Raw genomic sequence first — 14,004 nt, 5'->3', positions numbered from 1 at the left:
GGCCGCGCCCACCCGAGCTCCCACCCCGTCCGGCCGCCGCCTCACACCCTCAGAGCCCGCGTGGCGTCCCCACGCGAGGCACAGGCGGACTCCCTCCCGCGGACACGGGGCCTTACCTGCCTACGGCCCGGCCGGCGCCTCACCTGGGCTCCGCCGTGCGGCCCACTCACCTGGCCCCGCCCCGGAAGCGGCCCCCACGCCGGGCCCGCCCCTCGCCCCGCCCCTGGCCGCGCGCCGCCGCCGCCGCCGCCGCCGCATTCCTGGGGCGCGGGCTCCAGGGGGAGAGGGGGGGGGTCAGCCGGGTCTCCGCGGGGCCGGGAGGGGCGGGGCGGGAGGGGCTTCAGGGGCATCAGGGATGTGCACAGTGAGGTGCGGGGCGGGGAGGTTTACGAGGAGCTCAGAGGAAACGTTCCACAAAATCTCCCAAAGCGTCTTCTGGGCCCGGGCTGCCTTCCGGGGACTGCGGCGGGGACCCCACGCTGGGCTCAGAACTCCACGGAGACAGCGGCTGGGCAATCCCAGAGACGGCCCTGACCCAAGCTGAGGAGCCCGGAAGACTCCCTGGAGGAGGCAGTGTGACCAAGACTTGGGGCTCCCAAAGGGTCATTCAGGGCCAAGTGCTGCCTTTCCTCCCATGGGAGCGGTTACTGTCCCTGCCCTGAAGCAGGGGTCATAGAATCAGGAAGGCCCAGGCTGGGACCCAGAGACGCCCAGAGGTGCCCAGGGCCCCAGGTGAGCGGATGCCTGGTCCTCCAGCGTCACTGCATTCTGATTCGGGGAGCACTTCCTTTCCAGATGCACCACAAAGTCTCCCCTCTGCCCCCTGCCCCATCTCCCTGATTTCTGAAGGTCCACGCCCCCGGGGGCCGAATCTTCACCCCCTTTTCACCTACGTTCCCTCTGATCTCATCCAGCCTCCTGCTTTCCACGTGGTCCATACCCTGAGGGTCCCTAACCCATATCTCCTGACCAGAGTCCCATCTGTCACTGCCCACCTGACATCTGCATGTGGAGACCTGAGCGGCGGCTCAAGTCCTCTCCTGGGCTTCCTAGCTCACTCCCCACCGGCGCTGTCCAAACCCTCGGGGTCATCCTTGGCTCCCCTCCAGCTCCCACATCCCATACGTGCTCCCCCGGCAAGCCCCGAGAGCTCCGACTTCAAACTTTATGATGGTGCCGCCACTTCTGTCCCCCACACCGTCCCAAATAGATCAGGCCACCAGCACCTGTCATGTGGCTCCGGGCAGCAGCCTCTCCCTGCTGTGCCCTGGCCCCTTTGATCTGCCCCAACACAGCATCCACAGGACCCTTTCCTGAGACCCTGCCTTGCCCCAACTCCCGTGCCCCACTCCCTCTCTTCTGGGGAAAGGAGGAGTGGGGAGGGACAGGCCGCCTTGCACGGACGATGGCCCAGCTGCTGGTGGCTCTGGGCTCATGTGTGACGGGCTCTGCTCTGTCCGATAGCCATTATACAGCAACCAAGGTAATCAGTCAGGCGTACTGATCTCTCCCCACCTCTAGGGGGGCGATCTGGTTGCAGAGGCCAGTCCGCAATAATACCGCCCCTCTTAACAGCGATGGTTAAGGTTCTGGAAGTCCGTCAACGTAGCCCTTCTTCATGCCACGGTGAGCAGTGAAGGCCAGTCCAGCAGGATAGTTGGGGGAAAAGAAATCCTGCTTTCTCCTGTTCTCTCCCCCAGCCCAGATGAGGAAGTTTGGTGCACTAGAGACACGGGGCTGACCACAAAGAGATAGAGGCAAAGAGATCTACACAGAGACGGCAAGGAACTGGGTCCTTGGTGACAGTGCAGAGCTCCTGGATCAAACCTGCCCTGAAGCCTGATCCGCCTCTGGGCTTGCTAGTTAGATGCACCAAGAAATTCTCTCATGGTCAAAACTAGTTTGCGTTTTCTGTTTCTTACAACCCAAAGCATCTTCTCACAGTTTAACCAAGTTGTAGAGTTTGTTTCCTGACAACCCTGGCAAACAAACACACAAACAAACAAAAACAGGGAAGGCCTCTGACTGGCTGAGTCTGAGACCCATAACCTTTCCAGGAGTGGGAAAGGAGTTAGACCAAGCCCTGATCGTCCCCAAAGTCGAGACAGCAGGCTTCCTGCCAGTTTTGCTAACGATGACCATGAAATAAGCGAATATGGACCAGTGTAGACAGGACCAGTGCCCGGCACTAAATGTTGGTTGTTTCCGTCCCATGGCAAGCCAGGGCCACGAGGCTGTTTGCTCTCTGCCTGCCTCAGAGTTGGCACCAGCTTCAACGTGAATGAAGAAATAACCTCTGTCTCCTCCTAGGGTCGAAAGAGGACTTCCACGGCCTCCGTTCTGACCTCGGTCTGTACCTTCTGATTAAGTTTTTTTCCCCGGCGTATCTCTTAACTCGGGCAAAAGACCCTGCAGGCCAAGAAACCCGCGGCGGGAACCGAAATTACTCCCTTAAGCATTAGGGACCTGCCCTCATGCCAGCAAGTCCCCGAGTGATCGACCCCAGGACGATGGCCGGCCTTTACTGCCCACCTGCACGGACGCACCGACCTTCGTAAACCGGGAAGTATTTTCAGCTCTTTAGAGAGAGTCTTTGCGACGTTAGTCTGTTGCCTACCTGGTGTCGCCTCACTGAAATAAATTCCTTTGTTCTTTACCCACCACTCGCTCCTCTGCCTTTGGATCTTGTCAGCCACGGTGGCCGAACGTGGTCTGTGTGGGACCCCAGAGCCAGGCGCTCCCGTGCCCCTGTGCCCCAGCTACATCACCTGTCACCCGAGCGGCTGCCTTTTTCTGTGCAAAGAATCCGTAAGGATCGTCACCGGCCGGCCCGTTCAACCGACACAGTGCACCTGCGGGTTCTTATTAGCACCGTCCTGCTCACGAGGGACTCTCGTGGGGAGGGGACTGTGGCACTCCTCCCACGTCCACGTCTGAGCCTCTGGATGGAGCAGGAATGGGCCTCTTTCTACACCAAATACTTGGCTCCCAAAACAAGACCGTGAAATCGGGGAATTGGATCCGATTGATCGGATTGCCTTGGTGCTGTTTGTCTTCCTGTTTTGGAAGGCAAACGTCTTTTTTTAGTATCAGTGCGAGATCAGTCTTCCATGCAAGGGGGACAGTTTGCAGGATTTCTGTCCTAAAAAGTGACTTTGGGGGCGCGTGGGTGGCTCAGTCGGGTAAGCAGGCGTCTGACTCTTAGTTTCCTCGTGGGTCATGACCTCGCGGTTGTGGCTTTGGGCCCCAAGATGGGCTCTGTGCTGACAGTGCAGACCTTCTTAGGATTCTCTCTCTCTCTCCCTCTCTCTCTGCCCCTCCCCTGCTGGCATACTCACTCACTCTCTCTCTCTCTCTTGAAATAAATAAATAAACTTGGGGTACCTGGGCAGCTCAGTCGCTTAAGCGTCCCACTTCGGCTCAGGTCATGATCTTACTGTTCCTGGTTCCCAAGTTCAAGCTCCACATCCGGCTCTGAGCCTGGAGCCTGTTTCAGATTCTGTCTGTCTCTGCCCCTCCCCCACTAGTGCGCGTGCGTGCGCGCGCGTGCGCTCTCTCTCTCTCTCTCTCTCTCTTTCTAGCTCTTGCTCTTGCTCTTGCTCTCAAAAATAAACTTTAAAAAAATTTTAAATAAATAAACTTTTAATAAAATTAAAAGCGACTTTGGACAGAATTGCCCCCATAATTTCATGGTATTAAGGCCTGGAGGGGAAAGGCCACCCTCCTCGTATTTGTGTTTGTGAAAACCTCCTACAAATTCCACAACTGTAGCTTAGTGAGATTAAGATTCGTACAATCGAGCAATAATAACACAGACCGATTACAAGGGAAACAATGCAGGTGTGTTCCACCATTCATAGTAAAAGGAAAGAGAAACAGAAAGGAACCGTAAAACCCAGGTGAATCCCGGTTAGGTTCTCGCTTCTGTTTTTCCCCAAGTGCGTCTAATCGGCAAGCCACCAGTCCCTCGTTTCCTTTTGTTGCTATAACAATAACTCCGTGCATTTCAAACGCCCGGCAATAGAAGAGGAAGAATAATAATGTGAAACGGAGGAATTACATCTGAATGGCATTATTCCCGGCTTTATTAAATTTGCTCTTACAAATGTTTATGAAGTCAGAGTTGGCTCTCCCCCAAGTAGCAAATTCCACATTAATAAGCACTGGGGGTTGGAGAGCTGGAAGGAAGGAGGAAATAAAGATCCTTCGGTCCAAGGTCTTAGGCTTCACGTTTGTTTTCTCCCAAATTAACTCTCCCTGCAGCTGCTTGAGCCAAGACTCGCTCAGCTTTGAACCTTATTAAAACCGCGAAAGGGTAGTTTCCCTGCTGAGCGTGGGCGAGGCAGCCGGGCTGAGCCTAAAGGGATCTAGAACGCGTCCCACGCCTCAGCCTCGAGGGCCGGGACCCTGAGGCCCAGCGAGGGGAGGGGCTTCTCCGCAGGCCGGCTCCCGCCGGCCTCCTGACCCCGGCCTCCTCGCAGGTGCCCCCCCCCCCACACCCCGCTTCCGTTTCCGAGCAAATGCACGTGGCTGTTGGCACTTACTGCCAACTAAATGCAACCCATCCGTGCTCCGCAATGTCTTCTGGAATCGTTTGGACCCAGCAATCGAAATCCTTTTGATTTCCAACTGAGCAGGCCACACTCTTGATGCCCTAGTTGATTGACATCAGGGAGGGCGTCAGCATGGGGCGCTGCTTGTGGCCTCCGGACCCTGGCACCTTTCACATGCCGCCGCCACACTGGGATTCCTGATCTTACTGGTCTCTCTGCCCAGTGTGGCCAGACAACGGGTTTACCCAGAGCCTGCTTTGCAACCAGGGCCCAGACAGTGACTTAGGCTCCATCACTGTGATGTGGGCCTGGGGGGAGGAAGCAGCCCTGGGGTACATTGCAGTGGAAAGGGCAGCTGCGCGATGTTCAGCGTGGGGGGTGGGGGAGGCTGCAGTGGCTACAAGTACCTGGGACACGATTGGCGGCAGCTGTGGGTTCTTCAGGTGCAGTGGGAGCATCTCTGTGCAGGGGGAGCATCTCTGTGCAGGGGGAGCATCTCTGTGTGATGGGAGCATCTCTGTGCAGGGGGAGCATCTCTGTGTGATGGGAGCATCTCTGTGCAGGGGGAGCATCTCTGTGTCATGGGAGCATCTCTGTGCCATGGGAGCATCTCTGTGCAGGGGGAGCATCTCTGTGCCATGGGAGCATCTCTGTGCAGGGGGAGCATCTCTGTGCAGCGGGAGCGTCTCTGTGCCATGGGAGCATCTCTGTGCCATGGGAGCATCTCTGTGCAGGGGGAGCATCTCTGTGCAGCGGGAGCGTCTCTGTGCCATGGGAGCATCTCTGTGCCATGGGAGCATCTCTGTGCAGGGGGAGCATCTCTGTGATGGGAGCATCTCTGTGCAGGGGGAGCATCTCTGTGTGATGGGAGCATCTCTGTGCAGGGAGAGTATCTCTGTGCAGTGGGAGGACCTCTGTGCAGGGGGAGCGTCTCTGTTCAGGGGGAGCATCTCTGTGTCATGGGAGCATCTCTGTGCAGGGGGAGCATCTCTGTGTGATGGGAGCATCTCTGTGCAGGGGGAGTATCTCTGTGCAGTGGGAGGACCTCTGTGCAGGGGGAGCGTCTCTGTTCAGGGGGAGCATCTCTGTGCGATGGGAGCATCTCTGTGCAGCGAGAACGTCTCTGTTCAGGGGGAGCATCTCTGTGCAGAGGGAGCATCTCTGTGCAGGGGAAGCATCTCTGTGCAGGGGGAGCGTCTCATCCCAGTGGGGGCGTCCCGGTGCAGTGGCTGCAGGAGCGGCTGTTGTCTCATCAGGTGTGTGTTGGGGGGGGGGGGGTCGAGGCACTGCTCCTGGAAGGCGCATTACGTCAACATTGGCTCTCCCACGTCCCGACAACGCTGGGGGTCTCGCAGCGTCCTTGAATGGACTGCTTCTCCACAACCAGCCAGAATCTGCTTTGCTTGCTTGCAAATAAGAGCCCTGCCCGATCCCACAGCCTAGCTCATGTTCCTCTCCCCCCACCAAAGCCAGGCTGACATAAATCCTCGCAGTGAAAAGAGAAATGTCAGCAAGAGAAATTCTTCTCGCCACGATGTGGATGAGACTTTACATTTTTATAGCTTTTTACAGCCTGTTCAAGCAGCTCTGAGCTCTAAGCAAACACATCAGTCAACGAGGAAGAGCGTTCTTGGGGTTAAGACCATCCGTTTGTTACAAAGCCATTATCACTTTCAGGTCAAAACCCGTTAAGTACTTGTCTGCCCGACGCACCGTCATCTGCGTGGGGCTACTTAATCAGGGACGCTGGTGTCTAGGATCTCACGGTCTTATAGCCATGCTCTGCGTGTGTCCATAGTGCGTGGACAAGCAAAGAAATATCACCAGTCGCAGAATTTTGCATTTGAAAAGTCCTCGCTACAGATGCGGAAACTGAGGATACAGGACTTGCCCGATATCACACAGGAAGTTAGTGACCGTTCAGGATCAGAACCCCGGGTCCCGGCTCTGCCGATGAGGGCATGCGTTACACATACATATAAAACAGCATATCCCCCATTCTGCCTTCTCCCCACTCCTGTAGAGGATTCGGGAAAGAGGAGTGTGTCGGTCAGACTGAGCCAGGTTCACCACAGTAACAAACATCCCCCGGTCTCAGGAGTTTACGCACACGTAGGTCTCCTTTTCATTCACACTACGTGTCTGCAGCCCCCAGGACCCCACCTACCGGAGCGGTCCCATCTGGAATCCGACCGGTCACCAGGCAGAGGGAAGGCGAGCTCTGGAGAGTCTCCACCTGGCAGAGAAGGGGCCCGGCTCCAACCGACGCGTCCCATGTCCCTTCTGCACGCAATGCATTGGCCAGAGCTGCTCGCGTGCCCCCACCCCCCCCCCCCCCCCAACCACGGGAGACAAGGAGGTACGGGCCTTCCGTGTGTTCAGGAGCCAGGGCCCAGAAGAGCATCATGGGGTCAGGGGCTTGAGTCTGTGCCCTGTGCACCCCAGGCTGGTGCTCCACTGAATCCCCAAGGTTACTGCCCACTCCACTGCTGGACGTTCCTGGAGCACGGGGACCACAGTGCCCACTGGAATGATGCTCCTCTCCACTGGCGCCTCAACAGAGGAGCCAGCACGGGGCATTCCACACTCCCCAAGAGGACTGCTGCAGGGAGGGGAGGGAGGAGGTCTTTCCTCTTGTCTCCTTCCCTCCCTTCCTCCTTTCCTTCCTTCCTTCCTTCCTTCCTTCCTTCCTTCCTTCCTTCCTTCCTTCCTCCCTCCTCCTCCTTCTTTCCTTCCTTCCTCCCTCCCTCTTCCTCCCTCCCTCCCTCTTCCTTCCTTCCTTCCTCCCTCCCTTCCTTCCTCCTTTCCTTCCTTCCTTCCTCCTTTCCTTCTTTCCTTCCTTCCTTCTTTCCTTCCTTCCTCCCTCCCTCCCTCTTCCTTCCTTCCTCCCTCCCTCCCTTCCTCCTTTCCTTCCTTCCTTCCTCCTTTCCTTCTTTCCTTCCTTCCTTCTTTCCTTCCTTCCTCCCTCCCTCCCTCTTCCTTCCTTCCTTCCTTCCTCCTTTCCTTCCTTCCTTCCTCCCTCCCTCTCCTTCCTCCCTCCCTCCTCCTTCTTTCCTTCTTTCCTCCCTCCCTCCCTCTTCCTCCTTTCCTCCCTTCCTTCCTTCCTTCTTTCCTTCCTTCCTTCCTCCCTCCCTCCTCCTTCCTCCTCCTTCCTCCCTCCCTTCCTTCCTCCTTCCTTCCTTCCTTCCTCCTTTCCTTCTTTCCTTCCTTCCTTCCTCCCTCCCTTCCTCCTTTCCTTCCTTCCTTCCTCCTTTCCTTCTTCCTTCCTTCCTTCTTTCCTCCTTCCTCCTCCCTCCCTCTTCCTTCCTTCCTTCCTCCCTCCCTTCCTCCTTTCCTTCCTTCCTTCCTTCCTTCTTTCCTTCCTTCCTCCCTCCCTCCCTCTTCCTTCCTTCCTTCCTCCCTCCCTCTTCCTCCTTTCCTCCCTTCCTTCCTTCCTTCTTTCCTTCCTTCCTTCCTCCCTCCCTCTTCCTCCCTCCCTCCCTCTTCCTTCCTCCCTCCCTCCTTCCTCCCTCCCTTCCTTCCTCCTTTCCTTCCTTCCTTCCTCCCTCCCTTCCTCCCTTCCTTCCTTCCTTCCTCCCTCCCTTCCTTCTTTCCTTCCTTCCTTCCTCCCTCCCTTCCTTCTTCCTTCCTTCCTTCCTCCCTCCCTCTTCCTTCCTCCCTCCCTTCCTCCCTCCCTCCTCCTTCTTTCCTTCCTTCCTCCCTCCCTCCCTCCCTTCCTCCCTCCCTTCCTTCCTTCCTCCCTCCCTCCCTCCCTCCTCCTCCTTCCTCCCTCCCTCCTCCCTCCTTTCCTTCCTTCCTTCCTCCCTCCCTTCCTCCCTCCCTTCCTTCCTCCCTCCCTCTTCCTCCCTCCCTCCCTTTTCCTTCCTCCCTCCCTCCTCCTCCTTCCTCCTCCTTCCTCCCTCCCTTCCTCCCTTCCTTCCTCCCTCCCTTCCTCCCTTCCTTCCTTCCTTCCTCCCTCCCTTCCTTCTTTCCTTCCTTCCTTCCTCCCTCCCTCTTCCTTCCTCCCTCCCTTCCTCCCTCCCTCCTCCTTCTTTCCTTCCTTCCTCCCTCCCTCCCTCCCTCTTCCTCCCTTCCTCCCTCTTCCTTCCTCCCTCCCTCCCTCCCTCCTCCTCCTTCCTCCCTCCCTTCCTCCCTCCTTTCCTTCCTTCCTTCCTCCCTCCCTTCCTCCCTCCCTTCCTTCCTTCCTCCCTCCCTCTTCCTCCCTCCCTCCCTTTTCCTTCCTCCCTCCCTCCTCCTCCTTCCTCCTCCTTCCTCCCTCCCTTCCTCCCTCCTTTCCTTCCTTCCTCCCTCCCTCCCTTCCTCCCTCCCTCCCTTCCTTCCTCCTTTCCTTCCTTCCTTCCTCCCTCCCTTCCTCCCTTCCTTCCTTCCTTCCTCCCTCCCTTCCTTCTTTCCTTCCTTCCTTCCTCCCTCCCTTCCTTCTTTCCTTCCTTCCTTCCTCCCTCCCTCTTCCTTCCTCCCTCCCTTCCTCCCTCCCTCCTCCTTCTTTCCTTCCTTCCTCCCTCCCTCCCTCCCTTCCTCCCTCCCTTCCTTCCTTCCTCCCTCCCTCCCTCCCTCCCTCCTCCTCCTTCCTCCCTCCCTTCCTCCCTCCTTTCCTTCCTTCCTTCCTCCCTCCCTTCCTTCCTTCCTCCCTCCCTCTTCCTCCCTCCCTCCCTTTTCCTTCCTCCCTCCCTCCTCCTCCTTCCTCCTCCTTCCTCCCTCCCTTCCTCCCTCCCTTCCTTCCTTCCTTCCTCCCTCCCTTCCTTTCTTCCTCTCCTCTCCACCTCCATCCATCATCCTTCCTCCTTCATAACCATTTCCTTTTTAACAAATGTTTATTTATTTATTTTGAGAGAGAGAAAGAGAGAGGGAGGAGGGAGGGGCAGGGAGAGAGGGAGAGAATCCCAAGCAGGCTCCCGGCTGTCAGCGCAGAGCCCGACGCGGGACTCGAACTCACAAACCAGGGGATCATGACCTGAGCCAACGCCAAGAGTCAGATGTTTAACCGCCTCAGCCCCCCAGGCGCCCCCTTCACAACGCCTCCTAAGTGCGCATTGCACGCTCATTGTGCGGTGTGAGCGGCCGAACGCTTTCCACCCTGCGACGCTGCATCTCTCCTCCCAACACCCCATTTCCCCTCCCAAGCCCCTGGCGACCACCCTTCTACTTTCTGCCCCTATGAGCGTGATGGCTCTAGGTGCCTCATAGGAAGTGGGATCCGGGGCTCCTGGGTGGCGGCTTCAGCCCCGCAGCCTGTGATACTGGTTGTGGCCGCAGGAGCTGCGACGGCAGATGCGGACAGATGCCTCGGACGACCGTTTCTCCACACCTTTGTTCAGGTGGCAACGGGAGGAGGGCTCTCTGGGGGCGACGGGAGGTGGTCGGAGGATGTGTGACCCTCCTGTGCACGACCCCCCCCCCCCGGGGGGGGGGAGGCTGCTTTCCCAGAGCCACACGAGTGCGTGCAAACCTGCAGGTGTGCGCGGGGGTGCGAGTGTGAGCAAGGACGTGCATGCGAGCGCAAGTGCCTGTCGGTGTGCGTGTGCCTGAGAGAGAAGACGGAATAGCTCGGACCCGGGGAAGGTCACCGACACCACGGTGGGGACAAGCCAGAGAGCCTTCCCAGCGCGGGGCTCCGGATCTGGAGCCCGGGGCTGGAGGAGGGCGGGGCATCGTGCTCGGGGAGGCACGGAGAGGCCACGGAGAGGCGGAGAGGAGGGGAGTTTCAGCAGTGGGAGGAGTGGACGCGTGGCCAGCTGTGGCAGGGGTGGGGCCTCCTGGGGCAGCTCCGTTCCCCGCCCTCAGCCAAGAGGCGGCCAGGGGAGCCCGGACTGGCCCTTGGGACACAAGATCAGGGGCCTCCCACGGCCCCGGGTGGTGGATTCTGGGACTGCCGTGGGGGCGAGGGGAGCATATTGGCCGCTGTGAGTGTGTGCAGTTGCGGGACCCGCGTCCTTGGGAGCACGGGTCCTCCGCGTGACGGGGCGGCGATGAAAGCCGAGCGCAGCCCCCTCCCCAGGCGCGGGCCCTGCGTGGGGGTCCTGGCTGTCGGGAGCAGCGGCGGCGGCAGCTGAAGGGGACCGCTCGGCGGGCTGAGCATACCCCACTGGGTCGCGCGTCCCCGTCTGCCGGTGAGGCTGGGAGGCTGTGCGTGCGTGTGCGTGCGCGCGCGCTCCCTGCGCGCCCCACAGGTGACCGCTGCGTTTGCAGCGTGCCCCAGCCTACAATGACGCCCTGGAGAAACGCCAGTGGCATTCTGAGCTGAAGTCTGGGACGACGTGAAGGAAATGGTAGACGAGGGGCCAAGAATACCGCAGGGTCTCCGTTTCCCAAGAACAGGATCCAAGGCTCCCTCTGGCCTGGACGTCTCTCCTCCGAAAGGATCCTTTTCCGTTCAGCTCAGCCCGCAGACGTGTGCCACACGGGCAACCCCTGAGCCAGGCCCCGGGGGGTGCAGGCCCCCAGCCGTGGGTCCCACGACCCGTCCCCAAATGCTCGGGCCAGCGGCCACCAGAGCTCCGCAGTGGGACAGAGCTGGGACAGCGTTCCCGGGGCCGCCATTCTCAGAGCCGAGGGACCGCGGCCTGTCTCACACCCACCTCGTGGAGCCGCTGCCACCTGTCAGGTAGGGCGGGGACGGAGACAGGGATGGGGGACGGGGACGGGAGGACCGAGCAGACGCTGGCCCAGAGCGGGTGCGTGCGTGGGTGTGCACGTGTGCGCGTGCACGCGCACGCACACGTACGGGCGCGTGCGTGGGCGTGCACGCGCGTGCGCACACACGCATAGGCGTGCGTGTGTATGCACATGTGCGTGCATGCACGTACGTGGGCGTGCACATGTGCGTGTATGGGTGTGCACGTGCTGCACATACATGGAGGGAGTCGGGTGTGGGGAGCCCGCAGGGGAGGGCGGCCTGGTGTCCCTCCTGCCCTTGGAGGTGAACTGTAGGGTCTGGAGCGCTACTCCAGGCCCCCTGAGCTGCTTGCAGATAAAACTCGGGGCGACAGCTCGGGGAGGAGCAACAGCAGCTCTGCTTCGGCTACCTGACCTCTGACCTCTGGGTGGAAGTTAGCCCCGCCCCCCCCTCCCCCGTCCGCCGGTCAACAAAGCCCCGCCTCATGAGCAGCCCCCAAGGTTTGTCCCCGGCAGAGATCAGAGATGCTCACGTCACAGCCTGGGGGGGGGGGGGGGGGGGGGGTCGATGCCCCGACGAGTCACGTCTGCTCCAGGCCCCTCCAAACTCCCAGTCTGCGTGGGACCTGCGTGAGATCGGGCAGCTGATGCGGTCACGGACACGCGTGGATGTTCCCATTGACTTGTTTCAAACATGTGTCGAATGCTGCTTCAACAGACGAGGTTTCCTTCGGGATCTTAGGTGTTTTGTTGTAAAAACTATTCTAAGAAAAGTGTCCCTGGGCTTCCCCGGACGCCCGAAGGAGTCACACGGACCAACTCAAGACCCCCTGAGACAGAGTGGGACCCCGGCCCTGGTTTCCCGAGATGAATGAAAAAAAATTTTTTAATGTTTATTTGTTTTTGAGAGAGAGAGAGAGACAGAAGGTGCACAGGGGAGGGGCGGAGAGAGAGGGAGACACAGAATCCCAAGCGGGCTCCAGGCTCTGAGCTGTCAGCACAAGGGGCTCAAACTCACAGACTGTGAGATCATGACCTCATTTAAGAAGGTTTCTTAAACCCCAGCCCTGGGGATGCATAGAATACATTCCATTGGAGAAGGTTCCCTGGGGAGGCTGCTGACAGATCCCAATTATTTCACTCATTCAACAGATTCGTTGACCTGTGGCTGGGGACAGGACAGGTGGCCTCCTCATAGGGGCAGACCGATCACGGACTCATCTGTCAGAGCAGGTCTCCTAGGAAGTCATGAGGCTAACGCCCGGGGGCCTCTCTTGGACTCAGGTCTTTTCCAGGGGGTACGGTGTTGCAGATGTACGGGTTTTTCCACAACTGGAATCTCTCTCCAGTCTGCTTTTAAAGAAAACTCCCACACTGTATGAGCTTCTGGTCCCACGACCCCTGATTCTACCCCCGAAATTTCAGTGCCAGATCCCATGGAGGGAACAGGGGGAGACACTGGACGTAGGGTGCGGGCTGGGGTGTGAGGGGCAGACACAACCTTGGGGCTTGACCTGAGCTCCCTGGCGGCCAAAGTGAGACCCGGTCAGGGATGCGACCTTCATCGTAAGAAAGTTTGGTTCTCGGGGGGGGGGGGGGTCACCAGTGTTTCATCTAAGGCCAAGGCCCACACATTCTGTGGATTTGGGGGGGGGGCTACCATAGCTGGTCATTTATCCTAATTTATGTAACGCTCGGCCCTGGTTTTTCTTATGTAATTCACCAATTTATAACAAGATGTTTTGATGTAGATGACCTTCAATATTTTTTGAACAAGCCTGAGTATAACACAGGGTGCCTGGGGGGCTCAGTCTGTTAAATGTCCGACTTCGGCTCAGGTCACGGTCTTGCGGTTCACGAGTTCGGGTCCCACATTGGGCTGTGTGCGGACAGCTTGGAGCCTGGAGCCTGCTTCGAATTGTGTGTCTCCCTTTCTCTCTGCCCCTCCTCTGCTCACCCTCTGTCTCTCTCTCAAAAATAAACATTAAAAAAAAAAAAAGGCTGGGTAGAACATGTGGACATGTTCCAGGCCCACGTGATGAGCAGCTCCTTTCAAGGGGGGTATGGGGGCAGCCCCAGCAGAAGCAGCCCTCCACTGCTTCAGGACCCAGGCTCAGCACCCATCCCGCCGGGACTCAGGCTCAGCACCCATCCTCCTGGGGCTTCAGTCTCTCCGTTGCAGGTGAGGCACCACTGGCTGGTGTACGGGGCCTCCCTCCCACCCCCCAGGGGCAGGATTTGTCACAGAGCTCAGGGACACCCACAGAGTGCCCACACTTGACCATGAGCCCACGTGCTGGCAGATGCCACTGGAGCCCACAGGGGCCTGGGATGCTCAGACCCCCACAAAGGAGGTCATCGCTAGGGGGTGGGGGCAGAACAGGGGGCCCAGCACCCCGGTGAGGGCAGAGCCCAGCCAGCCAGGTCCCTGCCATTTCTGCCTGTTGCTGGGCCCTTCTGCTTTGAGGGGACCCTGCTGATAATAGTCACCCCCACCCCCCACCCCAACATTAGCTGGTCTCGAGCTTGTCCCGAGCTCCATGTAGGAGCTGGGAGCCAAGGAGGGCAGTTCAGGGATCTCAGCCCCATCGGCCGAGCAGCACGGCCATTCTCCTTGGTTCTCGGACCAGGGACAGCCTTCCGGCCCAATTCCCAACCCCGAGCCCAGCTCCCCGGAGGCTGGGGTCACTCTCTTGGTCCCCAGCTGCCCGGCTGAGCCCTACCTGTTCCTAAAGCACCTTCTGAGTGCTAAGTGGTTGTGCACCTTGCGAAGGTGGTAGGCACATTCTGGTACCACAAGTGACAAGACTGAGCTCCTCGGGGCTCCTCCGCCCCACCC

General features: G+C 58.9%; 1 protein-coding gene across 2 annotated transcripts in view; it reads right to left on the bottom strand.

Annotated features, from left to right (window-relative positions):
* ARHGAP8 (Rho GTPase activating protein 8) overlaps nt 1-212 on the bottom strand; it is a 55,823-nt gene extending 55,611 nt beyond the window's left edge. For both annotated transcript variants that reach the window (XM_053199487.1, XM_053199490.1), the window contains exon 1: nt 117-212. The gene's annotated coding sequence lies outside the window, so the exon portion shown is untranslated. The remainder of the gene's footprint in view (nt 1-116) is intronic.
* Between the last annotated feature and the right edge of the window lie 13,792 nt (nt 213-14,004).

The sequence above is a fragment of the Acinonyx jubatus genome, chromosome B4, assembly GCF_027475565.1.
Source record: "Acinonyx jubatus isolate Ajub_Pintada_27869175 chromosome B4, VMU_Ajub_asm_v1.0, whole genome shotgun sequence".
Taxonomy (NCBI): domain Eukaryota; kingdom Metazoa; phylum Chordata; class Mammalia; order Carnivora; family Felidae; genus Acinonyx; species Acinonyx jubatus.
The sequence above is the reverse complement of the archived record's forward strand: the minus strand, read 5'-3'. Positions and strand labels throughout refer to the sequence as shown.